Source organism: Lygodium microphyllum, chromosome 1 (genome assembly GCF_053477565.2).
Source record: "Lygodium microphyllum isolate KBCC chromosome 1, Lygodium_microphyllum_v1.1.10, whole genome shotgun sequence".
Classification (NCBI taxonomy): Eukaryota; Viridiplantae; Streptophyta; class Polypodiopsida; order Schizaeales; family Lygodiaceae; genus Lygodium; species Lygodium microphyllum.
The window spans coordinates 190900917-190922223 of NC_141135.1; the positions used below are offsets into that span (position 1 = coordinate 190900917).

The following is a 21307-nucleotide window of genomic DNA, read 5'->3' on the forward strand; positions in this document are numbered from 1 at the left end:
AAATCATATTTCTGCGTATCTGGTTTTTGCAAAGCAAGTTAATGAAGTTGACAGTAATGTGTTTGTACTAGATGAAAGTAGAAGGGCTTTCTTGGATAAATTCAGTGACTGTTTCTTAGATTTGTTATTAGGAGAGTTACCCCCTGAGAGGCCTGAAGATCATACCATAGATCTTATTCCAGGGACTAGTCTGCCCAATAGGCCGTCGTACAGGGTCAGTGCAACGCATCAAAAAGAGATTATGACGTAGGCTAATGAGCTTTTAGAGAAGGGACTAATTCAGCCCAGTAGTTTTCCGTTTCGTTCACCTGTGTTGCTAGTTTAGAAAAATGACGGCTCTTGGCGAATGTGTATTGACTACAAAGCCTTGAATAAGAACATGATCAAGAATAGGTTTCCGATTCCGAGGATAGATGACATTCTTGATCGATTACAAGGAGCAGGAATGTTTAGCAGGATAGATTTGAAAAGTGGGTACCATCAGATCAGAATCAAGGCAGAGGATATCCATAAGACTACTTTTAGAACTACATTTGGTCTTTATGAATTTTTAGTCATGCCGTTTGGATTAACTAATGCTCTTGCTACGTTTAACAGGATGATGGATAGAATTTTCTGCCCTTATCAAAGTTTTGTTGGCACATTCTTTGATGATATGATTATCTTTTCAAAGAATGAAGAGGAGCATAGAAAACTCTTAGTTACGGTCTTTAATGAGCTTAAGCATAACAAATTACTCGTTAATGGCAAGAAAAGTGAATTCTTTTTGGAAGAGTTTCACTTCCTTGGACACATAGTTTCTAAATATGGTGTCAAGATGGATCTTGCAAAGATAGAAGCAATTGTCTCTTGGCTAGACTTGAAAACTATTCGTGATGTCCGCAGTTTCGTTGGCCTATGCTCTTACTACAGAAGATTTGTAAGAGACTTTGCACAGATTGCTTCTCCTTTACATGCACTTGAAAAGAAGGATGTCAAATGGCAATGGATTGATAAAGAGAAATCAGCATTTAGATGTTTGAAGGGGAAAATGACTACAGATCTAGTACTTATTTTGCCAGATCTGTCTAAGCCATTCGTAGTGCAGTGTGATGCATGTGGAAACAACATTGGTGTTGTATTAATGCAGAATGGCCGAGTTGTGGCATACGAGAGTAGAGTACTTTTTGTCGTTGAAAGGACTTACCAAATTTATGAGAAAGAGTTATTGGTTGTGATCCATGTACTTTCTAGTTGGAAGCACTCTTTGCTTGGTGCTGATTTTGTAGTGCAAATGGATCATCAAACACTTAGATACTTTCTCACATAGGCTAAATCGTTAGATAAACACATGCTTTGTGCAAATTTCCTACTTATGTTTCATTTTCAGATAGTGCATGTGGAAGGCAAGAAGAATGTCGTTGCTGATGCTTTATCTCACAAACCACAGGTGTTAGCTGTTTCAATTTCTTATCACCATGAATTGGATGATATGAAAGAGCAGTATGCTAATGACAAAGATTTCTCTAAAATCTATGAATTGTTGATCAATGGCCAAGATCATAATCATTATGTGTTCAAAGAAGGCTTTATCATGATGTATGGAAGACTATGCGTTACAAAATAGCTAAGGCCAAAAGTTTTATTAGAAAGTCATACTCCACCGTATGGAGGACATCATGGTATTGATGCTACAGTCAAAGCAGTAGAGACTTTCTTCTATTGGCCAGCCTTGAGATCTAATGTTGATGCATATGTTAGATCTTGCCTTGTATGCCAAAAGGTCAAATTCGATAGACAGAAGGCAACCACTGTCTATTCCAAAAAGACCATGGGAAAGTATTGCCATGGATTTCATTTTTGATCTTCCAAGAACTTTTTTAGGGAATGGTGGAATTTGGACTATCATTTGCAGATTCAGCAAACAAGCACATTTCATTCCTGTAAGGAAAAAGGTTAAGTCAGAACACATGGTAAAGATATTTATGCATAATATCTTCAAGTACCTTGGAATGCCATGGTCAATTGTTAGTGATAGAGACCCAAGAGTGACTAGCTTGTTTTGGAAAGCATTGTTTGAAAACATGGGCACTACGCTGAAATTTTCATCTTCTTTCCATCCACAAACTGATGGATAGTCTGAAGAAGCAAATTCGACTGCTTTAGATCTACTAAAGTGTTATGTTTCAGATCATAAGACTTCTTGGGAGTACTACTTGCCATTGGTTGAGTATGCATACAATAATACAGTGCACTTATCTACTGGCAAAGCACCTTTTAAGATTGTGGAAGGTGGAAAGAAAGTGCCTCCCATTTTGTGGACAAAAGATAACATTTTTGAAGTAGATCGTTATGTAAAAGATTGACAAGAAGCATATAAAAAGGTTAAGCATGCCTTAGAAAAGTCACAAGCTAAACAAAAAAGAGCTACTGATAGTCATCATCGGGAACTCTTGTTCAAAAAGGATGATTGGATCTTATTGCATTTTGAAAAGGCTCGTTTGAGAAAACAGAAGGACAAGGAATGTTTGTTTACAAAGCTGAGTATGCGTTACTATGGCCCTTTTCAAGTCTTAGAGAAGATCAATGATGGGGCATATAGGCTGAAATTGCCAGAGAATTGGAAAATTCATAATGCATTCCATGTGAGCCTATTGAGGCCTTTTATTGGTGAAGTGTCAGAAGATGTGATTCAAGAGGAATAGCCTGAAGTAGAGGAATTAGATGAGATTCTAGTTCTTGAGCAGATCCTTGCACATAAGGATAGGAAAGTGAAAGGTAGAGTGATAAGAAGATTTTTGGTGAAGTTCAAGAACTATTCACCAATGGATGCCAAATGGATGGAAGAGGTTGAATTGGCAGATTTGCCTAAGTTATTGCAACTTTACCGAGAAGCTTTCTTGCTGGAATCTACAGCGACTCAGAATGCTTTTTGAAGCAATGTACATTCTCTATTGTACAGTTGAATACTGCAGCTCTTTGAATAATGCACAATGTATGGTTTGCACTTAGCATTAACATGTGTATCATTGAATGAAATCTCAATGCTTTGAAGTTGTATTTGCTACACTTCAGTTGATTGATTATACATGTTGTATCATTGAATGAAATCTCAGTGCTTTGAAGTTGTATTTGTTACACTTTAGTTGAATGATTATACATGTTGTGACACTAATAGTTCGGAGATACGTGCTATCGCCTTGTGTTGCATCCGGAAACATGTATATTAGAAAGGCTCCTAGTAATCATAGTGTGTTGCATCCGAAAACATGTATATTAGAAAGGCTCCTAGTAATCATAGTTGGATATAGGATGTGATCCTTCACCTATGTGAGACTTGAACTTGCAATGACACAAATGGTAGTGGGGAAACTCCTACCATCGCCCCGTGTCATCTGTTAGTAAGTGATACATGCGATGACATTAATAACATGGATGTCATCCGTTAGCATGTGTGGCATGCAATCGAGGTCGCTTGCTTCTTTCAAGAGGGAGATATGTCACTAGGTGGTGATACTTATATAAATATTTTATTTTTCTCTTCTTTAGTTGCTGTGGCTTTTTACCCCTAGAGTTCTCTTGGATTAAGTCGAGATCTTTGCATGGCTAGAAGAGGCAGCCATTGGGACAAATTGGACTAATGGTTTGTCTGAGCCTTAGGACTGGTTCCATATTGAATGGGCATTGAAGAATAGAATGCCAATGGTGTTGGGAATAAAGGCCCTCGTGTGTTTTAAATGTGCTTGGATGTGAACATACCCTTAGCACTTGCACTTTCATATATATATATCTATCTAAAAACCTAAAGTGGTACACTCGTCATTGTACCCAAAAATTGTGTTTACTCTCTTGACTACTCTGCTCTCTCTCACTCTCACTCTCTTTGCTACTAGCAAGGACTAAGTGCCTTGATCCTCGCAAAAATATCACTACAAACTAGTATCAAAGCTTCGGCTAAGGTGTTCGCGCTCCTTGGAGTCCGTGTGAGACATCTCTAGTGTTTCGCTCGTGTGAAATCATCAGGTCGCCATTGATCTCAGGCACATGTGTGTGTGTTGCAGTGTCAGTTGACAGTCTAGAAACCTCAACAGGTCGTTTTTTAACTGGGCGACAGTAGGCGTTGACTTGGCAGGCAGGCGATAGCAGGCATGAACCAGGCGACTTTTGCAAAACAGTGCTACGTGACGGGGTTGGAGGCAACGACTTGCTTGACGGGGCTGCACGAAAGACACTGCGGACGGGAGACGGTAGCCAGACGTTAGACAGGGGTGACCAGCGAGACACTTCACGGGCGTGCAACGGACGGGACTAGCGGGGCTTATGGGCGCACGACTGATGGGTCAACGGAGCCATCATCCAATTTTTTTTTTTTCAAAATTTTTGAAATTCCTCTCCCTCTAACCGGGGTTCGCACGCGCAAGCAAAAAAGGGCAGATCTGTGCAATTTTGGCCCAGAAATTTGGGGCTTCTCTAGATTGAGTACTGTTCATGCAAAATTGAGGCATCTGCATCAGAAATTGCAGACATTGTGCGCATTTGAATTGGGAATTTCGCCAAAATTATTGAACTTTTACTCATTTGACTGAAATTTCTCAATATTGGACCCATACAATTTGGGGCTTTTATCGTATTGGTGATATTCTGTGCAGCTGAGTCAGATTGGCTGATGTTGGTGCACATTTGGACCCGAAAAATTTGGGGCTTTTGCAAAATTTTGTGAAATTTTGCTAATTTTGCTCGGTTTATGCTTTCGAGAACATGTATTAATGCAATCGGGACAGATTGGTTAGTGAAATTTGGGGGTTTTGCTGAAATTGCTCTATTTTGGCAAAATTGGCCTATTCTATGCATGTTAGAGATAATTTAGATGTATGGTTAATGCTTGAGCACAAAAATTCTGGGGCTTTTGATCGTGCGTGTCAAATTTTATGCCCGTGGGTACATGTACAACAGAAATTGCAGCTAAAATTTGGGACTTCTCATGTAATGTGATGTATTTGCCCTTGGAATAGCTGTAATCATTTGTGGAATGCTGTAGCACATGGTTTGGTGCTTCTGAAAATTTACTCACAGATCTGAAATTTCTGCTTCTACGTGGTCATTTATTACTGGTTGGTACTTGTTTGTACCTTGGTCACTTGTGTGATAGTTTGGGCCTGCATTTGCTGAAATTTTTTGGTCACATTTGGGCTAAAAATCATGGCTGGCAACAGTAATCTCATGCACATAAAGAAGCTTGAAGGAGCACATAACTTTGCAGTTTGGCAAAAACAATGCTACAATATCCTATTGCAAAAGAAGTAGGCAAAGCCGATTAAGACCAAAAGGACAAAACCCGCAGACATGGAATAGGAAGATTGGGATGAGTTAAATGAGCTTGCACGCTCAACCATCGAGCTATCGATTTCTGATGCCTTGCTGTTTAACATTGAAGGTTTGGATTTTGCATATGCTATTTGGACTCGACTGGAAGAATTGTATGCACAGAAGAGTGCTACAAGCAAAGTGTATTGGCTGAAAAAGCTTATGGATTTGCGTATGAAAGAGGGTACAGAAATGTCTACTCACTTGAGTGAGTTTAACTCCATTTTTAGCCAGCTGGTTGCCTTGAAGTTCTTGATTGATGAAGAATTTACTGCTACGTTCTTGCTTTGCATTCTTCCAGAGAGTTGGGATACATTCAGGACTGCTATGAGCAATTCTAATGCGATTCTTTTGTATGCTGATGTAGAGAGTGCTCTACTCATGGAAGAAATAAATTGGTAGAACAATGCATCCAGTAAGTCTTCCCCAGTGCTTTGTATACTAGGGGCAAATCACAGCAAAAAGGCAAATTTGATAGCAAGGGACGCAGTAAATCATGTAGTAAAGATGTTGAATGCCAACATTGTGGCAAGAAGGGTCACTTTAAATGTGACTGCTACAAATGGAAGAAAGAGAAAGGAAAGGGCAAGAAAATAAATGATAGCAAGGAAGAGAAAAAAGAGAGTCAGCCTAAGAAGAGCAATGTCAAAATTGAAGAGGCGAATGTAGTCACTCATGACAGTGACAGTGGGAATGAAGTACTCTTTGTCTCTTCACACTTCGGTGCACATGCTTTACTTGCAAATACAGATGATGACATGCATACTTGGATTCTCGATTCTGGTGCTTTCTTCATGTCACCTCTCATCATGAGTGGTTCTCTGCCTATACAGGGGGTCGACATGGTGTTGTTCATCTTGGGGACAATTGTGCACATGACATTGCAAGTATTGACAGTGTGTAGTTGCAGTTTCAGCAGGGTTCTGTCTTTATCCTTTAGCATGTATGGTATGTACCTTAGCTCAAGAAGAGTTTGATTTGCACAGGGCGGCTAGATGAGGATGGATTTCATACCACCTTTGGTGATGGGAAATGGAAAATCTATAAGGAATCTAGAGTGATTGCTAGAGGTTGTAAAAGTGATACCTTGTATCCTCTCCATGTATCTAGTGTGAGTGATCATGTTGTTGCCGTGACCGAGCAACCAAGTGTTTCTTTGTGGCATGTCCGGTTGGGACACATGAGTCAAACTGGAATGAAAGTGTGGTCGCGCAAGCCACCTTCATATACTCACCTGAAAGTGTTTGGCTGCGAGGATTTTGTGCACATTTGTAAAGAAATCGTAGCAAACTTGAGTTAAAGTCTTGTAAATGCATTTTCCTAGGATATGGTGACAAGGGTGAAATGGGGTATAGATATGGGATCCCGAGAAAAGGAAAGTAATACGCAGCAATGATGTTATCTTCCGGGAAGATCGCATGCATAAACAACCCGAACGGACTGAGGAGGTCCATAGGGTTGTATTCTATAAAGAAATACGTTTTGGACAGCAAAATGTGCCCATTGTATAGCGGCAAATACCTGCTGTAAATGAAGCTGTAAATGCAGAAAATAATGCTGAAAATGATTAGCCAGCTATTGCCCATGATAATGAGCCACTACATGTGCAGGAACAGCCAGGACAACAAGTTGTTAATGTTGATTTACAGGCTGAAATGTCAGGATAGCAAGCTGAAAATGCTCAACAGCCAACAAACAATGATCATTGGGTTAGGAGATCATCTAGGGCTACTAGACAACTTGATACATTCATTCTTGGTGCAAATAATGTGGCTGATTATGTCATGTTGACAGACTGTGGTGAACCATCTTGCTTCAAGGAAGCAATGGATAGTCAGGACAGCAAGAAATGGTATTAGAAATGGAATCTCTTGAGAAATGGTACTTGGGACTTGGTGCAGTTGCCTAAAGGGAAGAAAACACTTCAATGCAAATGGGTTTATAAGATGAAGGTCACTTTTGGTTCCTTACCAAAGTACAAAGCAAGATTGGTTGTGAAGGGGTATAGCAGGAACATGAAATTGACTTTGATGAGATCCTCTCTCATGTAGTCAAAATGACTACATTGAGAACCATTTTGGGCTTGGTTGTAGCTGAAGATATGGAGCTCATACAGGTGGATGCAAAGACTATATTCTTACATGGTGATTTACATGAAGACATATATATGCAGTAGCCATAAGGGTTTGTGGAAAAAGGAAAAGAGAAGATGATATGTAAACTCAAAAGGAGTTTGAATGGGTTGAAACAAGCACCAAGAGAATGGTATGATAAGTTTGATACATTTATGCAATCTCAAGGTTTTCATAGAAGTCAAGTGGATCACTGCTTGTACACCTAGAAGGCAGCAAATATGGCAGGTTGATTATCTTGGTTTTGTATGTTGATGACATGCTGATTGTTGGCAGGGATACTCATGCCTTGGACTCATTGAAGCAAAGTTTTCATGGCAGCTTTGACATGAAGGATCTTGGTGATGCAAATCACATTCTTGGCATGCGAATACTCAGAGATAGGTCAAAAGGACTACTCTATCTATCTCAACAGGAGTATATCTCCAAGATTTTGCAGTGTTTCAATATGGGGAGGGAAAACGATTGGGGTTCCATTGTTTCCATATGTGAAACTCGGTGCAGAGGACAACCCTACATCTGATGATGAGACGATTGAAATGATCAAGATACCATATGCTTTAGTTGTTGGCAGTTTGATGTATGCTATGGTTGCTACACATCCTGACATTGCCTTTGAAGTGGGAGTGGTTAGTAGATACATGGCAAACCTTGGTAAAAAGCATTGGGAAGCAGTGAAAGGTATTATGAGATACCTCAAAGGCACAAAGAAGTTGTGCATCTACTTTGGACAGCAGAAGGCATCTGTCGTTGGCTTTACGGATGCAGACTATGCTGGTCATGCAGATTGTAGAAAGTCCACTACTAGGTATGTGTTTACCTTCACAAGAGCAGTCTCTTGGATCTCCAGGCTACAAAAGTGTCTTGCATTGTCTACTCAGAGGCATGCCACAGAGGCATGCAAGGAGGCTTTATGGCTTTCACGTCTGGTGGGAGAGTTTGGCATCACAGAGTTACCTGTTCTCCATTGTGATAGTCAGAGTGCTATCATGCTAGCACGGAATCCCGTCTTTCACGCAAAGACGAAGCACATAAAGGTGAAGTATCACTTCATTAGAGATGTACTTGACAGCAAGAGCATTGAGCTTGTCAAAGTGCATACAGATGATAATCCTGCAAACCTTCTCGAGAAGGGTCTTCCAACGTAGCGGTTTGCTCATTGTCGACAGATATAGTTACCTTCGTACGTGGTACGGACTGGTTTATACCGTACCGTACCGTACGGTACGTATCCGTACGTGTTTTTGCACCTTTTTTATGCCATGTCGCCTGCGCCGCCTGGATCCCGTGTTTTCTGCTCCTCCTAGATCTTTTTTTCTCTCCGTGCCTGCGTTGCACTTTTTGGGGGGTGGGAAGCCTTGGATACCTCACCCCACCTTCTTTTCCAGCCATGCACTCCCCTCCCCAGCCCTCTTTGGATTCCTTCTAGTTGGTAGCTCTCTCTTTGACCGTTGACCCCTCTTTGACTGTTTGAACTTTGACCCTTCTCTTATCTACAAAAGGTGCTCCTCTCCTGCATGCTTCCACACCAATTCAGCAAGCACTTGTGACTTACCATTCCTATCTTCCTCTCTTGGATCTCGTTGCTCGATTCTTGAATGGACGTGTGATTTGTCATTCTTGAATCTCACGAGTCATCTCCCATCTCCTCTTTCTTGCACCCTATCGAAGCATTTGCTATTCTTTAATCTCATCTCCCATCCCCTCTATCGCGCACAGTGCACCCTATCAAAGCATTTGCCATTCTCATTTCCCATCTCCTCTCTCACTCTTGCTCTTTCAACTTTACCCCAATCCTCAGGCCTCTCAAGTCTCCCTCTCAACTTTCAAGAGTCGAGACTCATGCATCTCTCTCTCTCTCTTTCTCTCTCTCTCTCTCTCTCAGGCCTCTTTATTCGTCATCGGCACCATGACTCGTGAGAAGCACGGGGCCTTCAATTTGCATGCGATCCATGTGGAGAGGGACACCAACTCCCACCATTGGACATGCAAGTATTGCGGGAAGCACTATTCAAGTGGTGCAACTTGGCTTCTCCAACATCTTTCCAAGACAGGGGGCAAGTTGCTCCATGCAAGGAGATCCCTCCAAACATTGCGGAGGAGATTCTCGCCAAGATGATAGGGGGATCCACGAGAGGAGGAGGAAGTGGCTTATCGGCACCAACTCCTATGTCTACTAACGAGAAAGCATCCAATGTGGGCGTATCTTTAACTGATGCGGGAGAGGCCTCTAGTATTGGTGGTGGGGGTTCCACATCTGTATCTGGATCCTGTAAAAGACAAAGAGTGGAGGCTTATGCGATGTCGGAGAGACAATCGTCTCTATCTCAAGCTCTCAGTCATGTACGTGGATCGGTTGCCTTTCTTAGAGAAAGACAACGACTTGCGGATATTGAACGCACGGTGATTGTGTACAATCTTGCATTCAATGTCCTAAAGCAAGAGCAATGGAAGAAGATGGTAAAAGCCATTGCCAATGTGGATCCATGTGAAGGATAGACTGGTGTCACATACAATGACATGAGGGTGAGAAAGATTGATGAAGAGGAGGAGAGGATTGATAGAGCCCTTGATTCTATTCGGGCCACATGGATAAAATATGGTTGCTCCATTCTTATTGATAGATGGAGTGATAGTGAGAAATGGGGCATTATCAACATACTCGTCTCATGTCCACTTGGCACTTACTTTTTGCGGGCTGTAGATACCGGCAAGAGGGGGAGGAAAACGACGGCCGCATTCATCTAGCGCCACATTCGACAAGCTATCATTGAGGTATGCATTGCAATTTGCGTTTTAAATTTGTTTCACTTTCTTTCATTATGATAATATCATGATTTATGATTGAAATTCAATTTATACATAACTTGTAATTTGTAAGTTGTGGTTGTAGGTGGGCCCCTCAAATGTGATGCAAGTTGTTACCGACAATGCATCGAATTGTCGACGCATGGGCCGCTTGCTAGAGGTTGAGTTCCCTACGATTGTGTCAACTCCATGTGCAAGTCATTGTTTGGACTTGCTCATGGAGGACATTGGAAAGCTTAAGTGGGTGAACAGGGTGGTCCGTAAAGCTACATCAATTGTCACATTCTTCACAGTAAAGGTAAAGATGCTTGCGATGTATTGTGAGCATAGCACACTAGAGTTGAAGAAGCTTTCTTCTACTCGCTTTGCTTACATGTGGTTGTTGTTGGAGCCCCTTTATGAGGTGCAGTCCGCCTTGTGCCAGACAGTGGTATCTACTCTATGGAATGAGTGGGATGAGCATGAGACAGAGGAGGCCAAAGCCATGCAGCGCTTGTGCCCTAATGAGTAGTTTTGGCAAAAAGTCCATGTTGTTTTCATTGTCGTGACTCCCTTTTATAGAGTGTTATATATGAGTGATGGCGAGGGGTCCACCATGGGTCTTCTCGTTCACTTCTTTAGAGTGGCATTGGCAGAGGCACCTGCTTGTACAATGATCACAGAGACATAGCATGTACATGTTTTAGAGATAGCAGAGAGGAGATGGGCGTGGATGCATAAGCCCATCCATGGTTTTGCCACATTGGTACATCCGGCTTACAAGTCACCGGCGGTCATGGATGATAGAGAGTTGCGTTCAAACTAGCTTGCTTATTTAACTCGTGTGGTCCATGTGGATGACCACAATGCAGTGCTAGAGAAGCTAGGATGCTATGCAGATCAGAGAGGACATGTGGCTTTTGCTTCTTCCACTTGTTGGAGGAGAGAGTCACTTGTGAAGCCTTTATTTTGGTGGCAAAACTTTGGATACGTACTAGAGACCCTTCAGCCCTTAGACATGAGGGTCCTTGCCCAAGATTGCTCTGCGGATGCATGTGAGAGAAACTGGAGTGCTTATTCTCTCATTCACACAAAGATTCATAATCGGCTTAGCACATGACAGTTAGAGCGGCTAGCCTATTGCCGCACTAACTTACGCATGATGAGAGCTATGATGAGCATGGGTAGTCCAAAGCAAGTAAAGTTTAAACACTTAACCATAATATTTAAAATTTGTTGTTTTAACTTTTAAACTTTAAACATTGAAGTTTAAACTTTATTCTTTACAATTTAGACTTTAGCATTTCTAATGATCAATGATCAATCTTACATGCATCACTGCATTGTGTAGGTGAATGTTGATACATTTAGGGCGACACTCTTCCGAGTATACATAAGGAGGTGGAGGAGGAGGAGGAGATGATTTTCGCAAAGCTCTATAGAGAGTTTATAGCAGCAGATATTCGTGACACTCGCAGTCAGCGTGCTCGTGGGCGAGGAGTTCGAGTAGGTGGTAGCAGGGGCATGGTCATTCGATGCCCTTCATCATCAAGGAGGGGTGGTTCGAGTGGCTTGCAGACATATGTAAGGCGGGGCTCTAGTAGCTCACATCTTGTGCCTCATGATGATATCCCCCCCTTGCCTACACAGTCGCCACCTAGGGAGCCATCATTTGATGATGATGGTAACCTCATCAGTGAGGATGAGTATGAGTGTGTCTCATCATTGGATGTCGAGGAGTCATCTTCAGACTTTCTTGACGAGCACTTAGATGGTTTTGATGATGATAATGATGATGATAGTGATGCCTCATCATAGATTCATATGACATAGGTCTCTCTTTTTTTTTGTATCAGATATACTAGATTGTAGACTGTAGTTGTATCGCATGTTTTGCGTGGCCCATGCGACTGTGATGGCCACCCATCATGTATTCATCTTATTTTATAATGAAATGGCTAGTTCCACTTTAAACATGTATTCTATGATCTATCATTTAATGTTTTATGATTTTGTTATTTAAAAAATCATCTTAATTTTTTTTTCGTACTAATATCATATTGTACCTTATAAAATCATAAGGTACCAATTAGTACCGTATTTTATCGTACCGTACGGTATCGTACCTGATAACTATACCGACAGATCATGGGAGTTGGATAGATATATGTATTTCAACTTTGTACATAGCTAGACTTAGTTGATTCTTTTCTCCTCTTAAGGCTCATTGCCTTTAGGTGAGAGGTTGTTGGGAATAAAGGTCCTTGTGCCTTTTAAATGTGCTCGGGTGTAAACACATCCTTTGCACTTGTACTTCATATATATATCTATCTAAAAACCTAAAGTGGCACACTCGTCATTGTACCCAAAAATCATGTTCTCTCTCTTGACTACTCTATACTCTCTCTCACTCTCTTTGTTGCTAGTAAGCACTGCGTGTCTCGACCTTCGCGCCCTTTGGACTCTACAGTATTTGGCCTTTCATATAGCCTTGAACCTCACCATGAGGATTTTCCTAGAGCCACTTACTTTTCTATGTATTCTATGCTGAATTCTTAATACATGTCTTCTATGCTGAATTCTTTTTTGAAGTAGAAAGGTATTGTCCATCAGTACACTATTGCTTATACTCCATAGTAGAATGGGTTTGCAGAGAGCAAGAATCCGTCACTTGTGGAGATGGCCAGATGTATACTGAAAGCAAAGAGCTTGCCACATAGTTTTTGGATGGAAGCAAGTATGTGTGCTTGCCGTGTTTTTAACAGGTACCTTGCAAAGACATTAAAGAATGTCATGCCTTTTGATTGTAGATACACTTGATGATGAGGAGCTTGAATGTTTTGAGATTGCACAACATAGTGTGCATTGGATGGTAGCAATGCAAGTTGAGTTTGATTCTATCATAAAGAATCAAACATGAAATTCGGTGTCTTTGCTTGTTGGGAAGAAAGCCATTGGTACAAAGTGGGTCTATAAGCTGAAAAGGAATGCATATGGATCCATTGGCAAATATAAGGCCTGGCTTGTGGCCAAAGGCTACGCACAGAAGAAAGGCATTGACTATGAGGAGACATTTGCTCCTACATCCTGCATGACTACCATTCAGTCTATGGTTGCTTTGGTTGCCGATTATGGATGGACTGTGTACCAGCTTGATATAAAGACTGCATTTTTACATGGGAAACTTCAAGAAGAGGTGTATGTATAATAGCCCATTGGTTTTGCAGTTGTGGGATCCGAATATTGGGAATAAAGACTCACCGTGCCTTTTACAGTGTTTGGGTATGAATGCACCCTTACACTTCTTGTAGTTTATATATATTATCAAAACCTAAAAAGTGGTACACTAGTCTTTGTACCGAATATCAAGTGTTGTGCTCACTCTCCTCTCTACTGCTCTCTATTCTCTCTGTGTAGTTAGGCGACCTCATTTGAGAGGTGTTGGCAGTAGTTGTCCACATTCAATAGGTGTAGGAGAGGCAGTCAGACCAACAAGTGTAGCGAGCAGGGGACGGGCGGCAGATTTGCCAACGCTTGCTGCAGGCGACATGTGACCAGGCTCAAGCAACACGCGACTAGGCTCAATGACCAGGTGACATGTGACTAGGCTCAAGCAACACGCGACTAGGCTCAATGACATGTGATGGGCTCAGTGTCGACGAGATGGGTAGACAACAAGTACACCGGCAGGCAGCGGGAAATCGACTACAGTTCGCGAGCCAAGCGTTGTTGCACGGAATACGTGCGGGTGTTCACAAAAGTTGCTTGTCGCAAGGACGCTATGCAAGATGGAAGTAAGATCAAGATCGATTCAAGACACTAGATTTGATCGCAAAGGTCTAGTATATTGCAGTCCTATTCCAAGTACAAATCCAAAGCCAGATTACAAAACCAAAGCTCAATCAAGAGAGCTAAACCCATAGCCATAAATGCCAAGTCGAGTATTCAATGAAGTTCAAGAGTTTCTAGTCATGAATAAATCCCAAATTCAAGTGCTTGTCCTTAAGAATCCAAGCCAAGTTCTCCAAGTAAATAGATCTTTAGCAGCTTGCAAACGAACTTGTCAACTTCCAAGCCAAGACCAATATGCTTTAGCAAAATAGACTCTTTGTAATCTCTTTATCAAGAGCATTCAATTTTTTTTTCCCTTTTGCTTCAAATACCATGTTCCAGCAACTTCCTTTTTTTTATAGCATCATGTAGGGCCCGCACAACATCTTTTCCAACCCCATCAGAGATTGTAAAACCTTTAGTCTATTTGATGAGGGATTCGCAATCAATAGATGTTTGTTTTACAGGAAAGGAGAAGGTGAACCCAAGTTCTCGCTGCTGTCCACTTTTAGGATGATAACCTTCACCCTCAGTTGCAACAAATTGTGCTAGTTCAGCAGCAATATAATCAAACAACTCCTCATTTGTCCCGACCATCAAATGTTTTGGAATTGGGACCTCCTCATACTCTTTCCTGAGAACCTGACCCTCTTTGCCACCTAGCTGCACAGGGAGTATCTTGAAATTGGTTCTACCCAAAAAGCATAATATAAGCCTTCTTCATCCCCAGTTGGTAAATTGTCGACATAGCTTAGCAACATTTTGAGCTTGTTGCCACCATAGACTCATCAGACCCCGGTTATGTAGTCCACCAACTTCGAAGATTTGTCGTTTGTTGTTGCAGTTCAGATCACGTTGCCACAACAACACACTAATAGCACTCTTTCTGTTGGAGGTTCTACCAGATGTCGCATGTCCCTCCCTCCTTTGTGAATATCCATAGGCCCTAATGATTATGAGCTTTTCTTTCTCATCTCACACAGCTCCTTGCAATACCACTTTGCAAGTTGGATCAATATCATCCAAGTATATCGACTCTAGCGTGAACCGTGATGGTAAGCCCAAAAGAGGCCATCCTAATCATCCTCCTCCAAAAAGCACTATCCATTAGCGCTTCCTTTTTTCCATCTAATATTAGCCTTCTCTTTCTGTTAAGCTTGGAGGCATGCACTAAAAGCATGCCTGTGTAAAGCTTGAGTTAGGTGTTAAGACCGTGTCTCCTCCATATATTCCACGAGGCAAGACAAGAAGCTTTGCTTTCTCCTCCACTTTCTCGATTGCACACAAGCCTAAGATCAATGGATACCCTTTGCTAAGGGTCCCAAGCATGTTGGTATTCAAGACCATAAAGTAGGAAAGCTCATAAATGAAGACATGGCTTCCCAAATGCTAATATATACTTCTTGATGCTTAGATTTATTAGCTCCTTCTCTGCTAATGATATTGTCACATTGTCCACATCATCTTGAAGTTGTCCCAACATAGGCTACATCGAGAGCTTTCACATGGAGGACTTCCGCACAACATCCATCAATGGAACTAAGCAATCAAGTTTTCAAACTGAACGGCAAACAAAAAGACACACACAATGGACAACAAATTCCTAATGACGTTGACTAATGAGTTCAAATTCTTGGCGAAAAACTCCGCCCTCAGGTTTTCAGTGGTGGATGCGTAGCGTCATGACATCCGCTCCCTCCTAACGTGCATATCCTTTGGATAGGCCACAACTACCCATCCTCATCATCGCCAAGCTTGACGGTCAATGCGATCTCCTCATCTTCTGTAAAATCATCTGCAATATCCACATCCTCGTCTACATCATCTCCTTCCTCAAGTTCATCATAAAACTCATCATTCAACTCCTCAACTGCATAGGTTGCATCATCTCTCCTCTTGAACAGTTTGATTCTCTTTCTTGCAATCGGTATCTACAAGGCCGTACTATCAAGCTCTGCTAAGGAATACGTAGCATTGTCATGGACATGCTGCACCAAATAAGGCCCAAACCATCGTCTTGAAACCTTGCGGATAGCATTGTGCTGGTTATCTAGACTGCTGTCGTAGACCAATACCCAATCTCCCTCCTCAATCTCTCTAGGTCTCAATTTGTGTCTGCTATCAAATTGGTATTTGCTGTGAATTCTGGCCTCTTTGAGCTTCTGGACAGCTCTCTCAATATCCTTAGATCTCCTCTCCAACTGACGAATACGAAGAGCCCAAAGATCCTCTCTAGTCATCTCATCCTATTGCCACGATAAAGCACTCGAAGTGAGAGTGCAAGTCTTTGTAGGCATGACTGGTCTTTGTTCATACATCAATTCAGCTGGCATATAACCTGTGGTCACACTGTGGGTAGTGTGATCGGCCTATAAAGTGTAGGGCAACAATCTAGGCCACTCCTTGACCCGTCCATTGCATGCTTTGGCCAAGGCTTTCACAATCGATGGATGGCCTCTTTGGCTCTTCTCGTTGCCTTTTGGACTATATGCTGAAGTCAGAGCAAGTTTAATGCCAAGGCGAGAGAAAAACTCCCTTGCCTCATCAACGTCCTACTTACCTCTATTTGCTGTAATTTTCCCAATAAAGCCATACCTACAAATAATATCATCCAATAGAAACTTACAGATCACTGAAGTAGTCTTCGTCCTCAATGCTCTTCCTTCCACCCGATTCGTGAGATCCTCTCGTGCCTAAGCAATGTAACGCATCTGCTGTAACTAGCCTTCCTCCTCGGATAGGGTAGTAGATCCCTGATTACAACTTAATTACAACACATGAATGTATTATGCGCCGAATGAGGATAAGGCCAATACTCCCCTCGTCACTTTGTCGTTGTTGAGGAAGGCTATGAAACATCCACTGGTGTTGACTCAATGGGCAAATTTGGTAGTGAAGCAATCTCCTCCTGCAGTGATGCTGGATCCTCAAGATGCATATGGGCAATACCTTTGCCTTTGATAGGGATTGAAGAGCTGTCACCAATGAGGATTTTGTCAGAGTGCAACGATGCGGAAGCGTAGGACAAAGGCGGAGAGAGAGTGAACACAGAGAGGAGAGAGAAAGAAAAGGAGACAGTGTAAACGCAGAAAATCTGTGGTGTAGTATGCTGTATAAGAGTGCAGAAATACACAAGGGGGCAGAGGAAATATCTGCATATGTCTTTGACTTGATGACCTCGATCTCTGTCAGCCCGAGTACAGTTTGTCTCAGCCAATAGATCTCAAGATCATAATATGATCACAATGTGCTGAGGGACTGCTATAAATGCAGCCGACTAACATAAATTTGTCCGATTGCTGCAAACTGTGCCATGTGGCACCCTGTCTGACCTGCTGATGTGGCATCCTCTGCGATTGCACTTTGGCCGTACTGCTCTGCCCATGGCTGTACAGGGAATGACTCACTAACACCCCCTCTCAGATCTTGGACAGGGGAGAAGACTGAGGGATCTAGAATGTTGCTGAAGAAGAGCCTGGGGAAGTGCCTTCGTGAACAAATTTGCAAGATTATCCTCCGTCTTGCAGTACTCCACATCAATGGTCCCATCTAGAAGCTTCTCCCGAATGAAGTGATACTGGGTCTTAATGTGCTTCGTCCGGGCTTGGAATACAGGATCTGCACCAAGGCAATGCAACTCTCGTTGTCACATCACAGAAGAGTAGGACGAGCCTGGGGGCAGCTAAGCTCCTCCAACAATCTCCGAAGCCACACAACCTCACATGTGGTGGAAGACTCAGCCCGATACTCTGCCTCAATAGAAGAAAGGGCTACTGTGGGCTGTTGCTTGCTACTCCAAGAGATAATACCTGTACCCAAGGTAAAACAGTAGCCGGCAGTAGGCCGTCGGTGATCTACATTGCCAGCCCAATGCGAGTCACTCCAACCTGCAAGAACCAGATCAAAAGCATCTGTACTTGCGGAATAAGAAATCCCTAAGTCAGAAGTCCCCCTCAAATATCGAAGAATCCTCAAGGCAGCCTGCCAATGCGCCTGTTTGGGTTCAGTCATGAACCCTGCCAAAAGACCCACAGCAAAACAAAGATCAACACGAGGTTTGAGAAGCCAAATCAAGAATCCAATCAACTGACGGTAGCGTGATGCATCCGTCACGAGAGAATCTGAGTGTGAAGTGGCCTTCCAATTTGGATCCATAAGAGTAGTAATGGGCTGACAAGTCTCCATCTCAAAAGTCACCAAGAGCTCTTGAATGTACCTGTGCCGAGAGATGAAAATTCCCCATCTGAGACTGATAAATCTCGTGACCCAAGAAGAAATGAAGAAGCCCCAAATCCGTCATCTCGAATGCCTGATGTAAAGTTGTCTTGGTCTCTTGGACCTTCTGTGCATGATCTCCTGTCAGAATCAAATCATCAACATATAACACAAACAACACACGACCAACCTTAGAAGTGTGCACATAAAGCTAGGGAGCAGCCTTGGAGCGCCGATATCCTAGCTTCAACTGAAGAAACGAGTCAATCTTCTCATTCCATACACGCGGAGCTTGCTTGAGGCCATACAAGGCTCTCTTCAACCTGTAAACTTTCCCATCCGAGGATCCAAAGCTAGGAGGTTACTCAACATAGATCTCCTCCTGCAAGTCACCATTGAGAAAGGCCGACTTCACATCGAGCTGATAGACAGGCCATCTCCTATGATCAACCAAGGCAAGAACAACTCGAATAGTCGCCATATGAGCAGTAGGTGCAAAAGTATCATGGAAATCAATGCTTGGGCGCTGAGCAAAACCTTTAGCAACAAGGCGAGCCTTGTGCTTGTCCAAAGAACCATTGCTAAGGTACTTGGTCTTGAAGACCCACTTGACACCAATCACCTTCTTGTGAGAGGGATGAGGCACAAGAGACGAAGTGCCATTCCTCTCAATAGCCTCCAACTCAGCTTCCATGGTTTTCTGCCAATGATCAGATTGCAAAGCCTCCTTCACTGAAGTGGGCTCATGATTCTGCATAACACGGGTCAGCAAACAAGCTCTAGAGAATGTGCTTGGGTCCTCTGTGACCTCCACGGTCCATCCTGCGGTTCCCACTCCTTAGGAACCCCCTCGATCCCTGAATCTTGAAGTGTGTCACGGGCCCAATGAGGAGGAGGACGAATCTCTCCTCGTTGCTTTCCATCTGCTGAAGACTCCGGTACATCTACTGGCGGAAGCTCCTCGGGGGTGGCTTGTGGAAGAGAAGACTCTGAATTTGAAGAAGAATCTCCATCAAGAGACTGTGGCTTCAAAGGAACTGTCGCGGGAGCCCAACTCTCCCCTGGATCTCCCAGGACGAGATGTTCCTCACTCCCCTATGTGGTCGGAACTTCCTCACCCCCCTCTGTAGACATCTCGCTTGACGGGATCAAACAAATGATAACCTTGGGATTGGGAGCTATAGCCAAGAAAAACCTGTCGTCAGGAAGCCGCCTCGAACTTATCATGCTGCGTCTTCGGAATGTGCACATAAGCATCACACCCAAAGATCCTGAAATAAGAGACATCAGGCTTAGTCCCGAAGTAAGCCTCAAAAGGTGTCATCTTGTCAACGGCCAAAGTGGGAGATTGATTGAGGATGTGAACTACGGTAGCCACTACCTCGGCCCATAGAAACTGAGGTGTCTGTCGATGCTCCATCATGGTGCACGCCATCTCGATCACACTTCGGTTCTTCCGCTCCAAAATGCCATTCTCTTGGGGAGTGTTGGTGTTAGCAAACTCGTGGTGAATGCCCCTATCTGCACAAAAATGAGCAAACTCATTAGACATAAATTCACTTCCCTTGTCTAAACGCAAGGTCTTCAGTCGCGGCCAGAACGATTCTCTTCAAAGAGAAGCCAATCCTTAAAGTGAGAGAAAGCCTTCGACTTCAAAGTCAATAAATAGGTCCAAGTCATCCTGCTGTAGTCATCTACGATCAACATGAAGTACAAGCTCCCTTTCAAGGACTTGGTCCTCCTCGAGCCACAAAGATCCATAGATACAAGCTTCATGGGTGAATAGTCCGCTTAGAAGCTTTGTTGGGAATCGCATCCTGATCCAGTTTCCCATGAATACAAGAGACACATGGCTGATGGCTCACCACTATGTCCGGCAATCCTCAAACAAACGACCCTCGCGATGCCTTCTGAAGGTACTCATGGTTCAGGTGGCCAAACCGAGCACGCCATAGCTCGGACTGTGTCTGAGAAGTAAGAAGAAAAGAAGTAAGAGCTGAAGAAGACTTCAATTTGTAGCTGTCAAACTCTACCAAGAGGCTAAGAGCTCAAATCTTATGGACCGAAAGAAAATGATACCCCAAACCTGGCACATGCAACACCTCAGAAGTGTGGGTACCACCACGTCCATATGGAATAAGCTACATCTCACCTCGCGTAGCAATAGACACAGAAGAGCTGTCTCCAATGAGAATCTGTCCACGCGAGGGTCACAAATGGGCAACACCAACAGGAGTTATGTGCTGTGAGGCACCACTGTCCGCAATCCACTCTCGAGCCTAGGGAGCTGTCATTGCAGCATCAGAAGTCTTCGGTGTAGAGTCCTCAATGACTTCTAAGTGTAGAAAAGCAGTTGATGAGGGTGCAGCCACCGCTCCAAAATCCTTTGTGTCCTTTTTCTTGGTATTCTTCTTGTCTTTGTTTGGGCAATCCTTCTTCCAGTGACCAGTCTTTCCACAAATATGGCAAGTCGATTCCTTCTCCTTGTCCTTCTGGGATTTGTTGTCCTCCTCCTTCTTTTGGTCTTTCCCCTTCTTCTGAGAGGCTTGACCAACCAATGCCTCTGATTTGGAAGCATTCTGTCCCTTCAATTGTTACTTGGTCCAAGACGATAGGAACCGACTCTTGCCACCGAAGAGTCGATTCCCACCCTGATGCAATAAGAGCAGAATAAAAGGTACCGAATTGTGGCGGCAACTAGGACAATAAAGTGATCGCCATGTCTTCGGAGGAAATAGGCTTCCCCGCATTTTGAATCTACATCTCAAGCTGTCAAAGCTTGTTGATGTGTTCCCAAAGCGAAGAAGACTTATTAATGGACAAGGTTTGTATTTGCACCTCCAAAGAAACCCTCTTCATCAGGGTCATCCGGTTGTACATCTGGTCAGAGCTCCAGCCATATCTCACGAGCCGCTGTCAAGTGCTCGTTGTGAGCTATCACGACTGTGGTGCAAGACAAAAACAGAAAAGATCGAATCTTGGCATTGAGTTTTTCCCAA

General features: G+C 43.0%; 1 protein-coding gene across 1 annotated transcript in view; it reads left to right on the top strand.

Annotated features, from left to right (window-relative positions):
• The window catches only part of LOC148042101 (Ribosomal protein S24e family protein), a 56275-nt gene that overhangs the window by 30307 nt on the left and 4661 nt on the right, over positions 1-21307 (top strand). The window lies entirely within an intron of this gene.